This window comes from Stegodyphus dumicola, chromosome 10, assembly GCF_044657685.1.
Source record: "Stegodyphus dumicola isolate Sdum_Otavi_A_Nest chromosome 10, ASM4465768v1".
Taxonomy (NCBI): Eukaryota; Metazoa; Arthropoda; class Arachnida; order Araneae; family Eresidae; genus Stegodyphus; species Stegodyphus dumicola.
The window spans coordinates 119,453,270-119,474,607 of NC_140777.1; positions in this window are offsets into that span (position 1 = coordinate 119,453,270).

Consider the following 21,338-nt stretch of genomic DNA (forward strand, 5'->3'; position numbering starts at 1 on the left):
ATACACATTAAGGTGTCAAAAGCTATTGTAATTCCGAGCAATATAAAATAAAAATCAAAATCAAAGTAGAAAATTAATAAAATAAAATAAATAGTGGTCTGCTATTAGTCAAAAATCACAACAACGTACGGGCTGGTCCTTTAACCCCTTAACTACCGTAAATAAGGCGTATATATAACTGCCGCATGCGTATATATACGCCTTGCTCAGCCGATGCGTTAACTTTGCGAATAATTTTAGGTGTAGCAGCGCAAAGCAAATGATAGCAGTTTGGAAGGACGTATATATACGCCTGGGGCAGTTAACGCATCGGCTGAGCAAGGCGTATATATACGCCCGCGGCAGTTAAGGGGTTAAACCTTAAAAAATATGTAACTTTTATTAGAAGAATGGTGCTGTAAACAAATAAAATGTAATCAATTTTGTAAGTAAATAAATAAACTTCGCAGGGTCTTATTAGGACCAAAAACCTAGACAATAGAAACGAAAAAAACTGACCTGAGAGGTTCCATCCTCAGCTTTCGAAAAATTTTTTGGAAAAGGGTGCATAATCCCTTCGTGCCTAAGCCAACCTTCCTTATCGCATAGTGACATCGTCGTGCGAAGCAATAAAATCTGAAGAGGCCAATGGGCTGAGATCGTAGGTTGGCGGGAATTCTTGTCCCCCCCTTTTTTATAGAAGGGTGTGACAGATGAGAAAAAACACGGAAAGAACTCAAAATGGCATCAGTCAAGTTGTAAGAACAAAACTGTTAAAAATAAGTGAAAATGGCTAATTCAAAGTATACTACATAAAATTATTTATTTTTGGCCTCAAAAGAAAGTGTAAATTGGAAAAAAATCATTTGTTAATAAAAGTCGTCATTCTTCAAGCTAGAGGGCTGTCAAGCTACTGTGAAAAATGAAAAGGCCCGATTTGTTAATAAAAGCAGAATTTGGCCTTCTAAGTAATTTAAAACTATTATATAATAGTATTAAAGTAAAGTGCCAAAATCTTTGGAGGAAAGAAAATGTATGTAGAAGAATTAACTGTACATTTATACAATTTTTACATTAGATAATCTGAATTAGCCATCCATCATTTGCCTTCTGGTAGGCTTTAAGCAAAAAATTTCATTATCCAAAACAAATTATCTAAAAATTGGTAAGGCTAATGCCAGCTTTTCTTAAAGTATTTTTAATTATTTTCTGAGGAATTTGGTTATTTTTCAAAATTGTGACGAAGTAAAGTATTTCTTCTTGTAAGTGTTCTGTAGTATTACAGATCCTTTTTATTCTAAGAAGCTGTGAAAAAATTGTGTTAATGATGATTCTTTTGGAAATGTTAGAATTCCAGTTGGTTAACTTTAGTGTAGAAAAAGTGAATTCTCTCTCTCCTCTTGTCATAGACTTTAATAAAATTGTTATCAATGATATTAAGGTCAAGGTATACTACATTATTTTGCACCGTATTTGTTTTATTTAGCTTTAAGCTAGTTGGGTAGATATTAGCTGCTTCTATTTTGTTATGGTTGTTAAAGGCTATGATATCATTAATGTAACGATAAATGTGTTGATAAAATTTATGTTCTGCTACGTTCAGAGATCGGACAAATGTCAATTCTCTTGTGAAAAGGAATAATTCACAGACGGCGCTCGAAAAATTTCCTCCCATTGGGATCCCTTGAATTTGTTTGAAGATGCTATTGTTAAAGAGAATATAATTATTGAAAAGCATGTTCGTAAGATAAAGTTGCCATTTTTAGTTATCAATTATTGTAGAAATCTGAGGAATTATATTTGGTAGAGCAAGTAAGTTGGTATAAATTTCTTCAAGCGGTAAGGTAGTATAAAGGTTTTCGAAATCGTAGCATTGTATATGGTCAATTTTAATTGAATTAATTGTCTTAATTACGAGTTCTATACTTGAAATCATCCAGTTGCAATGCAGATCTTGAAAATCATAGTTATTAATCAAGTCACGTATTAAACGAAGTTTTTTTGCAAAAAGATAATCTATTTCTTTAAGATAACTTTTGGTACTATTGGCAATGAACCTGAATTTAATAGGTGATTATGAAATTTTGGAAGGGCATAGAGATTTGCAAATCTGTTATTATAGTTCCGTGGATGTATCTTAAGTCTTTTATGTAGTGCGTTAAATTTATTGATAAGAATTTTGGTGTTGGTGGTAATTTTTTGGTAAGTGCCATTACTATTTAGTTCTTTGTGCAGAAGGTCGAAGTAAAACTTTTTTCAAAGAACACTAAAATTGTTGCTAGCTTTGTCAATTTTTGTAATGATAAAATTATCTTGTAGTTTGTTGATGAGATCAAATAGTCGTTTCTTATTGTGTAGGAGGGTTGAAAGAAGGTGTCTTGAAGAGTGAATGTTGAAATTCTGTAATCAGTGCAGCTTTCCATTCAAGAAAAGTGGTAGTAGGTAAATTGGATTTATTACTAACTAATATGATAAATTTATCAAGATCTTGATTGAATTGTTTGAGGCAAAAATGTTTATTGATACTAAAAGTACGACGAAATTTGGTGCCAAGTTGTAAAAGGTTTCGTAGTTCTAAGTCTTCAATGATGTTAAGATCTCCTGTTATAACATGCTGGTGGAAAGGATCGATATATTTTTGGTAAAGAGGCAGTTGGCAATGACACATGCTATTTTCTTGAATCTCGTGTTGGTTGATAACACCTAAGTTCACCTAAGATGATAACACCTAAGATGATTGACCTAAGTTCTTTTCAAATTTAAAGCAGAGCTTAATTTGGAGTTGTTGTGCAGGAAGCAAGTGTTGATATTTTTTAAAAATGTTAGGTATTTTTAGTTGATCGTAAGAAGGAATTCATTATGCTCAAAGAAGGAATGAAGTTTTTTTTTTTTTTTCCCCCGTACAGACGCCACGAAAAATTCTCTTCAGAATTCATTTTAAAGCAGTTTTACAATTTTTTGGGAGGAAACGAGTCTTTTATTCTGTCCTTACGTACAGATAGCACGCAAAAGCATCGTTGCTTGCTTGCTTCGATATTTTTTATTTACTGTTTAAAAATGGATCGTAGTCGCAAGGAAACAATGAACAGCATTCGAAAATTGATCATTTTTACTTCCTTGTACGAAGTGAAAAGGAAGTATTGTAATCGTGAAAAGTTTCAGTTACCGGGTAACAGAGTGGATATTATATAAATATATTTATATACGTTTGGTGCGGCCGATTGCAACCAAAATACGAGATGCACATCTACATGCTATATACAAAATTTCAACGTTCAGTCCTATACGTACAGTCCTATATACAAAATTTCAACGTTCTGAGGCTACTCGTTTTTGAGTTATGCGAGATATGTACGTACGCACATACGTTCGTACAGACGCCACGAAAATTCTCTTCAGAATTCATTTTAAAGCAGTTTTATAATTTTTTTGGAGGAAACGAGTCTTATTCTGTCCTTACGTACAGATATCACGCAAAAACATCGTTAAATTGCATTCGACAGCGGTCAAAATGGATATTTTCGTTGAAATATGCTGCCTGAAACTTTTCGCGATTACAATACTTCCTTTCTACTTCGTACAAGGAAGTAATAATCTGACAAGGACTAGTTAATTAAAAATTGTGCAAGGTAAGTTTTTGAATTTCTCCGTAACTTTCACACCAAATTTTAATATTAGGCATAATTTGAGTCTTAGAATCGAAATATGGAAAAATTTGGCATGTCATTTCAGAAAAAGTCCGATTTTGTGTAAAAATACCTATATTAGAATAATGATATATATAAATCTAATACGTATATATCCTAAGTTGCTCTTTCGAGACATGAAAAATGCAATTTTTTGAATTGGTCCAGTAGAATAGGAGATATAGAACTGTTCCCCCCTGTTTTTGGTGTGCAGTGTACCATTCTTATTCTAAACTGTAAATACGTATATATGTAACTTGATCAACATGATGGAACTGGTAGTCATTTTGAAACAATCAATAATTCATAATATTTTGCACTTTTATTAATGTTTGTTATTGGTATAACTAACAAAAATCATTTCTTATATACTATAAATTAAGATTTCTTTAGAACTTGGATGCTTTTAATTTCCAGGTGGAAATGCACTGCTTCAGTGTGTGTGTGATTGGTTCGGTGCAAATGCATTTAAACCCATTCAAGACTGATTACATGTTGTATGTATAATGTATTTCCTAGCCAAAAAAATCATTTACACACCGTGTGAATGATTATGAACTGCCATTATCAGTCAGTAGCGCAAAAAAGTAACCATGGAGATTAGATCCTTCTGTTGTAATATTGCAAAACCTAAACATATTATTAAAATTAGTATTGGCTTCAGAATAGACCGTAATATTGGGAATTCATGTGTAGGACCACTGGAAATGTAAAAGTGAATAGTGTTGATGAAACTGATGATTTTTCTCTTTAAAAAACTAAAAATGAAAGCAAAGAAAAAAAAAAAAAAAAAGACAAAATGGATGCAGGTAGTAGTTTCCAACTTGATTGGTATAGAGGTTGGAGCTCCCGACTGCTATATCGTTAGGTTTGGGTTAAAATCCCAGAGAAGGCATGGATGCATGTAAAGTAAAAGGGACGCACAAAAAACACATGGCAAGCAAAAAAATCCTCTTTAACAGGTTCGCGCCGGCGCGGGCCACCGGTGGCCCGCAGTCTGTCTCATTCAGACTTTGCGTGCCTCCGATGGTAGCATTCGATTGTGTTATTAGACGCTGGAAATTAAAGTAATGAAAAATTAACGTTTATTTATTATAAAACTTTTTAGTAACAAATATAATTCATAACTGTTAGCAAACGTACAACTCGTATACAGGTTTGAACAGGTAATAATCGCACGCCGCCAGATGAAACGCGGCAAAAATTCGAGCACCGTCTCACGGCGAAGAACATAAAAATTGGCCTCGGCGTGAACGTGTTAAGTGGTTTTTGGCATGGAGGTTAGAAAATATTTCATTCAAATTAAACTGTTCTGCGAAAAGTATAACATTTAATTCCATTCAGAATGAAATGTTGTTTAAAAATATGTTGTTTTCATATACTTAGAAGTGTTGTAGAAAAAGAAAATATATACATTTATATGTATATTTACGACGTAATTACAAAATATTTACATCTGATCGCGTCAAAACCCATTGAACTTAACGGTAAATGACCCAATGTTTTGGTCACCACGCAGGGATCGCCGGTGCTTCAGAGCAGGGTACGGGAGAAACTTTTTTAGGGCTACTCATCTTACTTCCTACCTCCATGGTAGGGGAAGAGAAGTGGTAGACCCATTTGTGCTTAAATAGTTTTATAACGTATTTGTCAACAGGATTTCAATTTATGTTTACAATTCAATATTAAGGTTATTATATATTTAGATAACATTTATAATCATTATAAATTAGATACATTTAATAATTAGATTTCTTCACAGTTGTTTATAAATGAATAAATTCTTCATTTCAAATACATTTATAAATAATTTAATGAATATTTATGTATTTTGTTAAAGGAAGATATATTTTTTTCTTTTCCGGCATGTGCAAATCTTTAATTTCTGTGCATTCACTATATTTTATTTTTAATTAACCCAAATAAGTAAAACGTGTAAGCCCAAAGGGATTATTTTTCAGATATATAAAATTAAAATGATGAGTTTAAAATGAGCAACAGTAAAGCCTCTTCTCTAAAAAATTTTAAAAGGTACATGTTACAATAATATATGTAGCATGTAACTTTTAAAATTTTTTAGTGAAAATTATTTATGTGAAACCTTTTAAAATTATTTATGTGAAAAAAAATTATTTTATTTAAAACATTTTGGCGTTTGAAACATAAAATAAAAATAGCGAATACTCTATCAAGGATATCGAAAGACGTATACAATTTTAAAGGTACCGTAAGGTATTTTTCATTCTTTAAGCATAACATTTTTGTTAAAATTTATATTTTTGTAGTTCAACAGCTTAGAATTTTATAAAACAAATTCATAATCAAAATCGTGGTTGTTAGTTATCGAAAAATAACCAAGATGTGATTCTTGCGTAAATGTCACTAAACTATACAAATTGCTATTATCTATCACACTATGAAAGTTTTTTTCATGCGAAAGTGTCCCTTTTTCAATTTGTATGGAACTGTCGTGTGTCGAAATACTATCAGAACACTGTCAAGCGAGCTTCTGAATGTAAACAAAAAACTCCCCATCTGGTGACCAAAGCTTCGAAGCAGTGCTTCACTTCTAGTACCGGTTGGCCACTCCTTCCTTTCTTACCTTCATGTGTAGACCCTCGAACCCCCCCCCCCGTAGTGAAACTGTAGAAAATTAAGATACTGAAGGATTAACAAGGGGCAGAGATTTTGAAAGTAATGAAAGTCTAAACAGGTTTGAAAGTAATGAAGGTCTAAGCAAAAGAATGTGATATGTACAGTTTCTTTAAGCTGTTAGATAAAGAGAGTTCTGAAAAGAACTAACCATTTCCAAATTTCTGCCATTTTGAAGCTTGTTATTATATATGCCTGCTTTCGTATGTCTCATAATCAAGAATTATTGAAAGAAAAGAAGGCTGTTTAAATTTAATTGATCCTCATTATAAATATATTCTGAAGAGCCAGTTAACATACACAGTATGCTGTCACCTTAATTGAACAAAAAATTGCATGCCATGTACAATCATGTCCATAAATTAAGGATAATTCAAAATCAGACAAAGGAAGAGTTAGAAGCAAAACAAATTTGACTTATTTGTAAAGCTTGTTTATTAAACAAAAGGTAAAGAGCAAAAAAAAGATGCTATATGTTTGATATTGTTAAAAAAATTAGTGATTTTTTCACCCTGGAGCAAATTACCAAAAAAAAAAAAAAAAAACCAATATTACATGGTTGGTATGATTGTTAATATATTGTATGTCTCCCAGACGATGCAATACATTCCGTACTACGCCTAGGCATGCTGAGTATCTAATTATCGATTTGATCTTGGGGGATATTACACCACTCAAAAAGCAATGTTCTCCAAAGTTCCGGTAGACATGTAGGAGGAGGTTGACGGGCTGCAACTCGTCGGCCAAGCATGTCCTACACGTGCTCTACTGGATTCAAGTCCGGTGAGAATGCTGGCCAGTCCATACGGGTGATATCCTCCGATTGAAGGCATTCGCTTACGATGTTTGCACGGTGAGGACGGGCGTTGTCATCCATAAACACAAATTGTGCGCCCATGGCGCCCCGAAACAAACGTACATGTTGTTCCAGAATGACGTCCCGATAGATTTGGCTTGTCATGGTTCCAATTTGAACATGCAGGTCAGTTCTGGAACCCAGAATAATTCCACCCCAAACGAGCACTCCTGCACCACCGTAATGGAGTCGTTCAATGATGTTTTCTTGGTAGTAACGGGTACCTGGAGCTCTCCATATGAAAGTCCGGCGAGAATCAGACCGCAAGCTAAACCTGGACTCGTCGGAAAACATCACACAAGCCCACTGTTGCGGTGTCCACAATGCATGCTCTCTACTGCAGGCTAAGCGCAAGCGACAGTGAGTTGCAGTAAGTGGAACGCATCTGACAGGTCTACGAGCATATAGACCAATATGCCCTAAGCGTCTGTACACGGTCTGCCTTGAAATTGTCGTACCAGTGGCTGAAGAGAGCTGACGAGAGAGGTCTGAGGCTGTGCTCCGCCTGTTTCTTTTGGCAGTAACTGCCAAATACCGGTCCTCATTCGACGTTGTAACTCTGGGGCTACCTGTGCTGTAACGTCTACTCACATTACCACCATCTTGGAATCGTTGCCAAAGCCTGGAGATGGTACTCTGGGCAATTCAAAGTTCGTCTGATACTTCCAGTTGGGTACGCCCACATTACAAACGGCCGATAATTCTACCATGTAAAAAATCCTCCAAATGCGTCCTCTGTGTCATAACTATTCAGTTATTGCACTGAAATGCTTATAAAGCGCCTGCAAACAATTTTACTTGTTTGCCTGTATTCCTTATACATCACTCTCTTACACTCTCGTCATTGTGACGTATCATCGGTGTCATCTGGTTACTTCCTGAAATTTGCATATGATTCTTGAAGATGTATGTAGTGATTTTACAGGTGATATATTTATTTTAGAGTTCGATTTCCGCGTGACTCCGAATTATCCTTAATTTATGGACATGAGTGTAAGTCTCTCAATGGCCAAACATTTTTCTGTTAAAAAAGTTAAGCATAAACAATATATATATATATATATATATATATATTCCTGGGATATGGTCTTCAAAAATTGTTTTTCATCTTGTGGGTTAAAAGTCAAACCAACATCATTTTCCTGAGCAAGTATTTTGTAACATATGGCAGTCTGAACTTCACTTTTGCTTATTTTCAGATTACGCCTGACAATAATTCAAGTCAGCAGTTACCAGTAATTAAGGTCTGCCAATAATTTAGGTATTAAAGTTACTAAACAGGTAGTTCCATTTAAGGTTGGTTCTTACCAAAATAAAATTTCTTTTTTTTGGGGGGGGGGAGGAGAGTAGGAGTGTTCTCATGTATAATGTTTATTTACATGGGGTCCATAACTAAAGTACTCTGATTCAGAGTTCCCAATACCCGTGACTGTTCATGAGATAAGAATGCTACTTAGTACTTTTTTAACGATTGGGCAGTGATGAAGTAAGGTTTAATTTCCTCTTATTTGTTTCCATTAAATTGGATAATTAGATCACTGAGAGAGTTATTTTGTTAGAATTTGAAAAGGCGTCAGTTATCATTTACCATTGAAGCAGTGGCAAAATACTGAATTATTTTTTTTGTAAAATGTGTTAACAAAAGATTATTAAAATATTACATATTCAATGCTGGTTTCAAAAAGAATTTGAGCAACGTATCTGAAACATTCTGGGCTTCTACTGAACATATTAATTTGGGATATCCAATTTAAAAAACTCAATAGTGGAATCAGTAAGCTCAAAAATATGGTTTAAGAAAGATCCCCAAGCCGTTTAACTGTCCGTCGAGTGCATGAGAAATTTGTGCGAACATGGTCTGTGACTAATGACTGTAAAAGAAACAGTGGACGTCGCAGAAGTATTCGAACGGAAGAAAACATCCTAGATGTTGAAGAAACAATGATCATGAGTTTAGGAAAGTCAACTACAAGATTACCATTGGAAATTCCGCGAACCAGTGTTTTAAGAATTCTCCACCTCGATCTGGGAATAAAGCCTTACCGCATTCAAATGATACAGTCCCTTTCTGATGCAGATAAACTTGCTCGTGTACATGTTGCAGAAGTGTTATTACAAATGACGCACATAGACCCTAATGTTGTGTGCGTTACGTCAGATGAAGCCGAATTTCATGTCAGCGACTACGTGAATAAGCACAATTGTGTTATCTGGAGTACAGATAATCCCCATACAGTAAGAAAGCACACTGGATTCTCTCCGAAATATGTATCGTGTGGCATTTCACCGTTTAGAGTACTTAGTCCATATTTTTTGCATGATCAGACTATAACGGGAGAGTTGTACCTCGATATGTTGCCGAATTTTGTTATAGACAGCTTCTCTCTGTATGAGAAAATCTAGTTACTTTCAGCACGAGGGTGCACCACCCTCCCTGTTCGAGAGTACCTGCATGAAACATTTGGTGGGTGTTGGCTTGGATGATGTGGATCTTTGGTTTGGCCAGCACGGTCACCACACCTCTCTCCCTATAATTTTGGCTATGTGGATTAGTGAGAGAATGCGTGCATGCTACGAGACCAACTGATATTAATGACCTCCAAGCACTTAAGAATGGTTCTCTGCTCTATACCCACGGAAATGTGTGAATGAGTTGTGGCCTGTATGGTGCAAAGAATTTACACATGCAATGAGAAACAATGAGTGTATTAAGTTCTTTTGATATTATGTAATTATATTCATAAAATACACGTCTCTCCCATTCAGTAGTAACAACTTTTTGGACAGCTAACTCTGTCTATAAAAGATCGGTTTCTCAAGTGTTTAGTTCAGTGTCAGTTCGGTGTGTTGAGATCTCTCCGTGGGAGCTTCGCTGTTTAGATGTGCTTTGCATTGCGTTGTGTTTAATGTTCATAGTAATTTCTGATTATAGTCTGTGATACTGTGGAGAGCTGTACGAGTATTTTTGAACTGTGAACTGTGAACTCTTTGGTAAAATAAACTTTATCAAGCTATCATCAATTCTGTGTGCATTGAACCTATTACGAACCCGTACGTACGCAACAGTTTAATAACACCACTTCTTATACAGTGTCTGAAATAATAGGGTAAAGTTATTCAGGGAGTTTGTGGTCACCTAATTCTGGCTGCGACGTATTTGTTCTGAAATAATCAAAATATCTCGTCAGTCTCCATAAGCAAGCCCTATCAAATATATTTAGCAAGAACAGGTATATGAAACTTGAAACAAAATTTTTCGTTAAAACAACATTAGAAATTAGCCATTAAAGCAAGTAGAACAAAATTTAAAAAAAAAGGAAGTGACAAAACTAATAAAACAATGTTTTGAAAATTAATATATGGTAAAAAATGATTAAACTTAATTAATTTATCAATTCTGACATGCATTAAGAATGAATTAATAAATTTTCAGTCATGTTTCCAAACCTTATCTTTCACTCTAATACGTATTTCAACTAGTGACGCTAGAAACGTCTTCAGTGGAATTTATCCAAAATTTTTGTACTGTTCTTTTATTTCATACTACCATGCATTTATCATCGACATGGTGTGTTGAGCTGTGTGGCACGAAACATAAAATATTTATCTCCCCGCTGCTTCACAAATAGCCAGTTAAAGTATAGTGTAAGATTTTTAATTTATCTTTCAAATTTTAGCAGTCTAATCAAGCAATAAATACGCTTTTTATTTAAATCAGAATTAAAATGACATTTAATTTATATTATAGTAAAATGATAATTAAAAACACTTCAAGTTTATTATAGTCAATAAAAAATGTTTCTATCACCATACATTACATATTTCGATACATAACCATTTGATTTTTGAATTGTGTTCTTTCTTTTTTAGAAAAATGTGCATAAAAATTTGAAATGCCCAAATTCAGAAATATTAATTTTTTGCACGTTGAAATAATTTAATCTTCATGATAAGCATCAATGTCCGAGTGAGACATTGTAATTTAAATTAAAATTTAACATAAAAACTTTATAAGTATACATCGAAACTTCTTGAAACACCTAAATATAAATTTACATCTACATGGGAATAATGACATCATACACATCGTTTAAATCTGCGTTTCTCTGTCCGTTTAACATTTTCCCTATAAGAATGAGCAAAGAAACAGTCTGAAGCCATAGGTTACTACGACAGGGGGAGTTTTATTGTAACGGCACGTTCCGCTTAGTTGATGGAGCAATACAGTAATATCGCACCATTCTGTTTAAAAAGTGAATTGTGGTTATGACCGTTTTCTCAAGGATCGATGACTCATAGCTCAGAAGATGATGTCACAGATTTCCCAAGCGCGGGTTATGCAAGCAATTGTTACCAATAAAGGTGAAACGTGTTTTTTTTTTTTAAATTTATTTTAATTTTTCCATTTGCATGTAGCCTTAATTTTTTTAACAATTTTAAAAGGCCCGATATAAGGTTTTTATTACACTAGTCACAGTGATTTAAATACAGATTTGCGTAGTTATTACTGTAGAATTTATTTTATTTCTCCCTTCCTATGATATCATTAAGGAAGAATGCCTTTCAGTGTTGCAACAATATCGATCTTTCTTAATCATTGATGAAGTAAAAGTCATTTGTAGATTATTTGAATTTTTAACCTGCAAATATTACAAAGCGAATGTGACAGTTTAATTTCTGTTTTAATTATTCGTGGTAGTAAACAGGTTCTGAATATGTATATATATTATTTGATATACAATAAATGAACAAACAGTTAAAGCTTATGAGTTTTGTGTTGCTGCTGTTTAAAATTTTTGTTTAACTGAAATAATTATAGGCTTTTACTATTGAATTTTTTTATAAAGCAAAAGTAGGCAAAGCAATTTATTAAGTTTAAAATTAATAAATTAATTCAGTATCTTTAAACATAAATAAATAAATGTAATAAAAACATATAATAAATATACTAATTTTCTTCCACAAGTAAAACCAAAATATATATATTTAATTTCCCTAAACATCCTAATTTAAAAATGTCAGGGTCGGCAATTTTGAAAGGTGGCAACACCACTTAAAGCAAAGATCAGATCGCAAAAATAATGTACTCGCATTTTGACTAGAAGTAACATACTGTACATGTTCGTATAATTGAATGCACACATACCCAATGATAGTTTGATAAAATTTACTTTATCAAAAGAAACCCTTCACAGTTCTGGAATTTTCCACAAAAATACTCTCCACAGAATGTACAATCAGTAATTACACTTCAAACTTCTAAGAACGTTAAGCAGAGCGCATCTAAAAAGGCAAAGCTCCTACAGAGATCTCTCTATACCAAGCTCACGTTGAACTAAACAACTGACAGCTGATATTCTCTCCGGTCTTATAAAATTTTCCCCCTGTTGCCGAGAAATTTCTAGCATCTTCCATTTCTCGAAATTACTGGAAGGCATATATAGTTAAAGTTACGTATAAGGGATCAATTGTAGTTATTCAGTTACAGTATCAATTAGTTATACAGGGATCGGAACAAAATGTCGCCAAAACTCAAAGGTCTTTATTTTAATAGCTTTGAAGAGATTCAAAAAAACATAACCACAAACTCTTAACAGTATTTCAAATTATTTTTATTTATTACCCGATCCCTGAAAGAAAATAGGTTAGGTTAGGTTATTTAATTTCGGCAAAGCCTCGAGGGCTATCTGCCTAAGGGGAGGAATGCCTTCGTGGAGGACTTTCTAAGGGGAACTAGCTCGTATACACGTTACACATGGGGAAAACAACGAAAACACCCATGCAGCCAGCCCGTTCGCGGGATTCGAACCTCGGACCGAACTACCAGTGCTCAGCGACGTTACCGCTCGGCCGCTGGTGGGCGACAGTATTCCAAAAACTGAATTCTGCGAAGGGGTCAATCAGCTGTAAACATGGCAAGTGTTGTATATATTGACAAGGATCGCATAAGTCTTACCAGTATACGATCTATCCTAATAAAATTTCTATAGGATTAACCTTAATAAAACTTTTAACGACAGATCGTAAGTTATAATGAAAATTGACTGATAGATTGTGCATAAGATATTACCAGTATTAAGCAAGTAAAGTACACTATTGTTTACTTGTGAAAATAAGATATTCTGATATTTTAATTCCAAGCTTCAAGAGAATATAGAGTACTAGAACAATACTGCATTAGGTACTGTATGACAGGGGTATGCAACGTGTTTATTCTGTAATCGGCTTTTTAAAGAAAATATTTAGCTGTGGTCCACTTTCAAATTCGCAACAGCTACTGTGATATGATGTCTGTACCGATCAATAAAAAATATTCGAACACAGCAATCAGTTACAAATTGTTTGTAATGGACAAGTTGAAATGTCGGGCCGCGCAGCCAGCACAGTGGCTAGTGACCCTGACTGCCGTAGCGATGGGACCGGGTTCGAATCCCAGTTCTCACTTGCTGTTCTAGGTGCCAATTCTCACTTGCTGCTCGTTTATTATCTAGTTTACTTCTTTATTTTAAGAAGGGGATATTGAATTGCGGATATGGGGACAGCTTTGCTTTCAGTATAAAAATGCTTGAAAAACATGCATCGGAAATGCAAAAAAATAAAATTTAATTTTCATTTCGAATTGTTTAAGACTATACATAATATATTAAGGTGGAAGGTTTATTATTATTATTTGTTTTAGAAAGAAAGCTGCTTTAAAAAAAAAAAAAAAAAAAAAAAAAAACATGTACCCATTACTTAATATATAATGTAGCCATGATTTTTAAATAAAAACCGCACGAATTGTCGAATGCGTGAAGCTATGTAACCTGATATTTCAGCAGCAAAACGCGCCGATTGCAAGTGATTTTCCCCATCTGTGAAAATATGCGAGTTTCATATCTAAAGTTCCCCACGAAGGCATTGTTTCTCAGCTCTCGTATAGTGTGCCTTTGTTAATATAAATTCAAATCCGTATTCAAGAAGTTCACCAATGGCTCTGAATGCTGATACTTCGATACGGATTCAGATCCCGGAGAACGAGCTCACTAGGTGTTATTTTCACAGTTTTTCCTTATGTGTAACGCTACGTAACGTGAACACGAGAAAATTTCCCTTAGAAAGTCCTCTCTAAAGGTATTCCTCCTTAACTTTTGCCTTCTATACCATGACTACCAACTATATAAAAATAATTTCAATTTGTTATTTTTTATAAGATACAACGCAACAAAATGAAATATCAGGTTGAATAGCAAAATAGAAATAATAAAAACAGGCTTTTGTCTTCCTATATATGTATACTTAAAAATATCCCCATGCTGTAGAAATAATAGCATGCGATAACGAAGTTAAGAAATAGTACGAGCAAAATGAGCCATTGTAAAATATTTTACGACGATTTTAATTAATATCTTAATATATTTTTACTACCATCTTTTATTATTTATCCTGATGGGTAACATCAGGATAAGTAATAAAAGATGTTTTTTCAGTATCATATACTATGTATCTCCCTTGCAGAATTTCTTTATAACTCTTCTAGCTCTTCATGATCTGTTCAGAAAGAAACAATCATTAAATTAAACATCAGATAGACTGCATTCGCACTGTAACCTGTTATTATGATTTAAGCCTTTATTATAAATTTAACCTTCTGTTATGTTAATTTAAATACCCGCAAGGTAGTACAAGTTTCTTGTAGCACATACTGTGCCCGTTCTGTTTAATTTAAGACTAAATGCAAAGGTTATTTTAACCTTCAATATTTGTGATTTATTTAAGACTCGGCGGTAACTCGCTGGCAGTCTAGGAAAGTCTGCATGACTTAAATACAAGTTTCCGGTTACAGTAGAACCTTACAATACGACAATTTTTATTTGTATATGTATTTTTTCCCATTTTCCCTAATTTTTAGCAATTTCTCGTCTGAAATGCTTTTCTGACAGCTTAACTATATTTTTGAGTGCACTGCACTGACAGCTGTGTAAAAATTGTCTGTGGTATACAAATTTCTAAATATCAGTTGAAATGTTATTATGCAATAGTGGGTGCAGAAAAAAATTTCCTTCGTTTAAAAGAAAATTGTAACTTCAAGTTCTGAGTGTTACAAACTAGACGGGGAATATTTGGGCTAATCATGTAATTATTCACTAACAAGCAAAAAGAAAGAGAAAAGATACCCCTCGCAATTACACAGCCTCCAGCTTGCTCCAAATCTGTGGTCCCAGATGTTGCATTTTACATTAAGCATGTTTTCGCGTGCCGCCTGCTACCGTGTGTTTCGGACTCATTTAATTTGACGGGCGCCAGTGTTGATGGCGTGGGAGGACCGAGAGGCACCAACACTTCGTCACAGCTTTCATTAACCTGAGCCATTGAGTTGTATCCTGTTTGCCCTCATCCTTGCTCAAGATGTTCTGTAAAAAGATGTCTGCCGTTCGACATTAACAGTAGGTGCCGCTTAATGTGATCACATCTGTCCATTTTCGTACCATTAATCGAATGGCTGTATTACATGATGAGAAAAAATACGAATGGAATTACGAGTGGAATATATTACACGAATGGAATTTAAATAATTAAATATAAACATATAAATAAATATTTTCACATAGAAAGAAAGATATAAATAAGTGTGAAATAAAGAAACATATAAATAAATATTTTCACATCATTTTAATTAGGAAAATACAGAAGATTATACATGAATTGTTCATATAATGTGTTTAATACAAAAGTTAACTTATAAGCAATTATAAGGTATTTTCTCCCTTCTTTCTGCCTTCGTGGTGTAATGATATCACACTCGGCGCGTATTCGAGAGGTCCAAGGTTCGAGTCCCGGCGAGGACACTGCATATATTTCATGTCTCCTGCTTTCAAAAAAAAAAAAAAAAAAAAAAAAAAAAATCTAATGACTCTACAGTAGCGCCCAAACTAAAAAGTGGTGAATGATGATTCTTCAGTACCAGGATTTGGCGACTGGTCCCTCAAACCCCAGTCGCCCTTTAAAAGGGGAGTATATTGTCTCCCTCCTTTCTGCGTACCTTCGTGGTAGCACACTCCGCGCGTATTCCAGAAGTCCAGGTTCGAGTCCCGGCTAGGATATTGCTCATTTTTCACGTTTTCAGCATTAAAAACCTAATTACTCTACAACAGTTCATAACGTTTCTAGAAATCATTTGTACCCCTAATCTCAATATCAATCAACCAAAATATACGACCTCACTTGACAGATTTTATATTTATTTTGACTTCATTTGGCAAATTTATCTTTTATTTGGTGACTTTATTTTAGTTTCAAAAATTTATTCTATAATAGTTTGATCGTATTAGCTCAGGGTTTCTTAAGCATGGGGGATTTCACCTTTCGGGGGAATGCAACCAGCCTTTTATTTACCTGTTAAATATTTAATTTATCAATCTAGAAAATTACTTTTGTTCAATTTTTGGTATTAATCAACATTTTCGATACTTTTTCACGTTTTATTTATAAAAAATCTATCAAAAATAATCCAAGTATATAAATACATGCGTATATTTGTTTTTTCGAGATTTGGAAAGGGAGGAGGGATTGGATTGGATTGGATTATTAAATTATGGCAAAGCACACGAGGGCTATCTGCCTAAAGGGAGGGATGCCTTCGTGGAGGACTTTCTAAGGGAAACTGGCTTGTATACACGTTACACATGGGGAAAACCACGAAAACTCCCATGCAGCCAGCCCATTCGCGGGATTCGAAACTCTGGAAAGGGGGAGGGAAATGATCGTCTAGCAATGATGAAAAAGTTGCATAGGGCAAAAAAGGCTCATTGTATTTACCAAGTTGTTGATCCCAATAAGCGGTGCATTTTCCATGTTTTCGCATACAAGCCCGCGGAACTTCAACAAATCGATAAGAATATCCGACTGATGCCGTGATCACACCAGGATTTGGCGATTGGGTGTGAAAGGGTGCATCTACTAAGGGTGCCTTCTGTATTGTAAATGAAAGTTGCTTGAATTTTGAATTTCGTTCATGTTAATTAACCAGCTATGTTATGTTTTGCATTTGTGCTTTTACTTCTCCCATTCACTTCCCCGCCAGAATGCGAATTTCGTTCGCGTATGTTTAAAGTTAGGGTTTTGAGACTGTAAAGCGCGTTTTATCTCGTGGCCGCGTTACTAAGTTGCTATTTTAGATAAGAGTTCTTGTCTTCGGCCTTGCATTATAATTGCCGATATCTGAATTTCAAGGCTTTAAGCTCTGAGCCAACTTCGCGTTAAGTTGACTGTGTAGACTCCGGCTATTAGTTTATTTGAATTTAAATTTTACATTTGATTTACTGTTACTTTAACTTGGCACAAGCGGTTGCCTGTGTTCTAAGCACAAATTGCGCCTTCTGTTTGTTCTTATTTAGTTTTAAATAAAAGGTCTTTTACACCCTTCCAAAATTTCAGTTGTTACTTTAGACTTACGATAATTCGCTTCAGGTCTACCAAGAGTTTAAACACTTTGTATATATGTATGATAGCCAAACACGTTAAATTTCACAAGCTGAGCTACATCAAAAGCGAGATCATCATTAAAATAATGTCACAATTTCACAGCTATGTCGGAATGGGGAAAAAAAAATACATGTAAACTAAAAGCTTTTCTTTGAATATAACAAACGTGGTGATGTATTTATTATCAGTGCACGCTATAAATGCTGATAACAGAATAATATGGTAAATACCGTCAATCCCGACTGACCGGTTATGGGTTAGCCGAAAGCTTATTAAAAAAATAGTTTTTAAAGTGAAAAAACTGTGAACACAAACCATCACTCAAAACAAAACTACTTAAAGAAAAAATCCTCATTTAACAGCAATGATAGCAAATGGTATCTTAAAAAGTATTTGGGAGCTAATTGAATGCAGAGTAATACATGACTAAATTCTATGTAATCTTAATATATAAACACTGCGCAGTTAAAAAAAAAAGTTCAATGGGAAATATTCTTCCATAATGTCATATATAATTCAATTTCTAATGATATTTATTCTTCTATTATTTACTGGGCACACTTGAGGTCGAGCGGCAAAGGAACTGAACAATGGTAATTAAACAAAAAACTGACTTATAATTAACAAGGCCCAGTCACAAATCCTGACGATCGGACTGGCTGCATGGGTCCTTTCGTGGTAAAGAATGTGTATATCAGATGTGAGCCAGATTCCTTCGGAAAGTTTTCCAAGGCGAATAATAGTCTCTACGTGCTTTGTCATAATCAAATAAACCTAATCGTTATTTGCAGTGGTTTTTTTTTTTTTTTTTTTTTTTTTTTTTTCCAAGTACTGATTTAGTTTACGTTATCAAAGTAACTTGATCTCCAAATTAAATCACTTGAAGCCATAAGTAAATTAATATTCTTTTATTAAGAAACCAGGTACTTTAAATAACTTTAAAAAGACAATTTTTTTTAATGCTTTTGTATTACAAGCCTTTTAAAAACAAATGTTTTGTTTAAAAAAAAAAAAAAAAAAAAGACTGCTTTAAAACCTAATGATTTTTAAAAAAGTTAATGTGGACACCACATGACTTGCTTGTACGGCCTATTAAATTATATACTTTTTTTTTTTTTTTTTGGCTGCATTTCATTTAAGCTTATTTCCTCAGATTTCATTAGAGATATATTTCTCATTCAAGTAATTCAGTTCTCACTTCGCGGCATGGCAAAAATACATAAAAACTCAAAGTATCTTCGTTAAAAATTGTAAAATACAGAGAAACGTAACACTAAATACAGTTAAAATATTTTTTTTAAATTATAATTAAAATTTAGAGTTTCTACCCCAAAGAAGCAATTCACCAGCGGGCAAGAAAGCAGATTTTTCGGTGCAGAAAACTGAAAGTTTAATTTTGGTCCCACTGAGCAAAAAGATACTGAAGGTGTAGAAACTGACTTAATTCACTATTCTACTAAAGAGTTTCAAATATAAACAAATGGTGGATACGTCAGACTTAGTAGCACTTAAACAAAATATGATTAACTAAAGGTATGGAAACCTTAACCGTCATTCATGATGATTTACTGTACCTTCAACAATTTTGTTTTATTTCTTGTGATTCTTCGAGTTGAGTACCTTTCACTGAATTTAAATGAATATTTAATTCAGTTTTTGTACTGGTTTAGTTAGAAAGCTACTTACTTATTTACTAGGATTTAGATTCAGATAGTCTAAGATTTCCAATTTGTTAATGCATAATTTCACTCCGTAGTAAATAGTAAAAATAATGAATTGCGATAAAATTCATTTTCTTATTATATAGATTTACGCTCATATCATATGTTGGCCATCCTAGACTATGCAACTAAGTATGGACCTTGGCAACATCCTTTTATGTGATGCCTTTTCCACTGGAGAAATCGATAATTCCTCGATTATTATACTGGATAGTTTGAATTCCGCTGCTCTTGACAGTTCCATTACCGCAGTCAATTTGGCATTCGCAATTATATGTATTAATCTGAGCTTTAAATCAATTAAGGAGAGATAAAATTCTCATATAAAATTTATTATCAAAGTATTATCTGTGATATGAAAATGCATTTCTCACTTTCAATTTAATTACTGAATTGACGCATTGTTGGAGAAAACGATTTCGTATAAATAAATTTTCCAGTATTTCTTAAGCAAATTAAATTCATTAATTATTCATGTCGGGAGGGGATAACATAAGTATTATGCTTCTAATTATCATATACGCTCGTGTAATGTCCGCGAATTTATTTGCAGTGCGAAATATAAAGGAAAAATATTGACATTAGCATGTTTGCGACTGAAAAATTACCGCATTCAATTACTGCATTTGTGCAAATGTAGGGAAAAGGTTGGTTTGGTTTATATGATTACGGCAAAACCTCGAGGGCTATTTGCCTATGGGGAGAACATTCTAAGGAAAACTGGTTGGTATGCAAGTTACACATAGGGGAAAACCATGAAAACGACCATGCAGCCAGCCCGTTCGCGAGATTCGAAACTCGGACCGAACTACCAGTGTTCAGCGACTTTACAGCTCACCCATTGGTGGGCTGTAGGAAAAAGATGAATTAGATTTTGTGCATTGTATAAAATTAACGGATATTATTAGCTAGGCGGAGTGTATCGGAAAGTATAAAGTAACGGCAGGGATTACATTCAGCTGGGGGTACTTCTCAATAGTGTCCGCTGAAAATGTAGGGAAAGAAAACATCGTGGAGAAAATAATGTAAGGGGAAAACATCGGAGGAGAAAAGATAGCAGGCAGAAAGCATCGCAGTTCCAAAACATCGTGGGTGAAAAGAAAGGGATACAAATATTTTGCAGTTTCAAAGCATCGCTTTACAAAATAAAATGGTTAAATAATGTCATCATCTTACGACGATAACATCGCAGAAGTGCCTTTTCTGATTCTTAAAGTTTCATTTGACTCGAAGTAAGCAATAATTTTACCTCTACAATTCGTATTTTTCTATTAACTAACAAATTTTTACCGAAAACGTTAGAAGGAAACTCAAACTTTCAAAATCTGGAAATTTGTAAGTATTAATTCTATGCATAGCAATTTTAAGCTTATGTTGCTACTAAAAGTCATTATTTAATTAATCTCTATCATAAAGATATATTATCAGATATTCCTTTAAAAATGTAGCCTAAAAAGATTAGGAGAGGAAATTATACAAGTTTAAAACGATATTAATTGCTTACATGTAGCATTAATTTTCACGTTTTTTAGATTTTGAGTGCTTAAATTTTCTTCTTGCTTTTTCAGCAAAAATTTATTAGTTAATATAAAAATGTAGAAATAAAAATGTTATTTATTTCTTCTTTTTCGAAAAGTTGCTTAACTTTTTTTAAGTCTTTAAACTCATGTTATCGTCATTCATATATATAGCTTTATTTTTCACCACGATATTTTCTCTGACAATTTTTTAAAACTGGAAAATTTTTGTACATTTCTCTACTTGTGATGTCTTAGAACTCCGATGTTTTCGCCTTGCTTTCTTTTCTCCGACGACGTTTTGTACCATGACTGTTCCCTCTTGCGTTATTTTCTCAGCGACATTTTCGACAGCCTTGTTTTTGCAGCGACGTTTTCACTTGCAACCCTTCTTAGTTTTTGAGTAAAATTGTAATTCCAGTCGGAGCCCCAAATAAGATGATCTCATGAATTTTACTTTATT